Source organism: Oncorhynchus kisutch, unplaced genomic scaffold (assembly GCF_002021735.2).
Source record: "Oncorhynchus kisutch isolate 150728-3 unplaced genomic scaffold, Okis_V2 scaffold4034, whole genome shotgun sequence".
NCBI lineage: Eukaryota > Metazoa > Chordata > Actinopteri > Salmoniformes > Salmonidae > Oncorhynchus > Oncorhynchus kisutch.
The window spans coordinates 194,099-196,142 of NW_022265979.1; the positions used below are offsets into that span (position 1 = coordinate 194,099).

General features: G+C 40.8%; 1 pseudogene; it reads left to right on the forward strand.

Moving 5' to 3' along the window:
• Positions 1 to 245: 245 nt before the first annotated feature.
• Positions 246 to 1,478, forward strand: LOC116373396 (NLR family CARD domain-containing protein 3-like; annotated as a pseudogene).
• The last annotated feature ends 566 nt before the right edge of the window (positions 1,479 to 2,044 follow it).

The window sequence follows — 2,044 nt, forward strand, 5'->3', positions numbered from 1 at the left end:
TTCATTAATGTGTTGATGAGAAAGCATTTATTCTCTTGCTTAACTTATTTACTTGATTTATTTCAGTTGCTTGAAGAGAAAATTATGACATTTGTGAAGAACGAGCTGAAGATGTTCAAGAGGATTCTTAGTCCAGAACTCCCAGAAGGCTTTGAGAGTCAGAAGCAGGATAAGGAAGTGGTGGAGGCTGAAGATGAGAAGCAGGAGAGCAGTGCCAGAGAGGGGGCTCTGAAGATCACACTGCACATCCTGAGGAAAATGAACCAGAAGGAGCTTGCTGACACACTGGAGAAAAGTAAGATCTGTCTGCCTCATGTTGAATGGTGTTTTATAACATTTAAAAGCTGTAGGTAAAGTACAGCTAAAGTAGCTGTGTAACTCAATGATATTGAAGCAGCCTTAACACAACACCTAGTGACCTCATCAAGTAGCAGCAGGGATGTGTTGTGGTGATTAATTTAGAGAGAGAGAGAACATTAATAATACCATCAATAATACCAATAATAATATAATCAGTCACACCAGTCTGTAATGCATTATGAAAACATTTGCACATTTATACAGTCAGTTAAGAGAAGAAACTACTGTAACTTAAAACTTAGTAATACATGATTATAATTTAAAACTTTATAACAGTCCTACAATACTGAAGGCATTAAAACAGACGTAATATTAATATCTTCTGTGTTATTTCTAGATTCAGATGAACTTGCTGTGATTTGCCAACGTGAACTCAAATCTAATCTAAAGAAGAAGTTTCAATGTGTATTTGAGGGGATCGCTAAACAAGGAAACCCTACACTTCTCAATAAGATCTACACAGAGCTCTACATCACAGAGGGTGGAACAGGAGAGGTCAATAATGAACATGAGCTGAGACAGATTGAGACAACAAACAGGAAAAAAGCAAGACCAGAGACTGCAATCAAATGTAACGACATCTTCAAACCCTTAACTGGACAAGACAAACCTATCAGAACTGTGCTGACAAAGGGAGTCGCTGGCATTGGAAAAACAGTCTCTGTGCAGAAGTTCATTCTGGACTGGGCTGAAGGAAAAGCAAATCAGGATGTCCAATTTGTATTTTCATTCCCTTTTCGGAAGCTGAATTTGATTGAAGGTGAAAAACACACTTTGATTGAAATTCTTAATCACTTCTCAATGGAAACTAAACAATCAGGAATCTCCAACTACGACAAGTACAAAGTTCTGTTCATCTTTGATGGTCTGGATGAGTGCCGACTGCCCCTAGACTTCCAGAAGAACAAGATCTGTTGTGACGTCACAGAGTCAACCTCAGTGGATGTTCTGCTGACAAATCTCATCAAGGGAAATCTGCTTCCCTCTGCTCTCCTCTGGATAACTACCCGACCTGCAGCAGCCAATAAGATCCCTTCAGGGTGTGTTGACCAGGTGACAGAGGTACGAGGGTTCAATGACCCACAGAAGGAGGAGTACTTCAGGAAGAGATTCAGTGATGAGGACCTGGCCAGCAGAATCATCTCACACATAAAGACATCAAGGAGCCTCCACATCATGTGCCACATTCCAGTCTTCTGTTGGATTTCTGCAACAGTCCTTGAACACATGTTGAAACATAAGAGAGAAGAGATGCCCAAGACTCTGACTGAGATGTACACACACCTCGTGGTGTTTCATACCAAACAGAAGAATGAAAAGTATCTTGGGAAAGAAGAGACAGATCCACACTGGAATAAAGAGAGCATTCTGTCACTGGGAAAACTGGCTTTTCAACAGCTTGTGAAGGGCAATCTGATTTTCTATGAAGAAGACCTGAAAGAGGCTGGCATTGATGTCAGTGAAGCCTCAGTCTACTCAGGATTGTGCACACAGCTCTTTAAAGAGGAATGTGGGCTGTACCAGGACAAGGTGTACTGCTTTGTTCATCTGAGCATTCAGGAGTTTCTGGCTGCTGTATATGTGTTCCTCTCATTCATCAACAACAATGAGAATCTAATGGACGAACCTCAATCAATATTCAGATTCTTTTCGTCGCTCTTCAGAGACAAGCCTGAAGTTACTG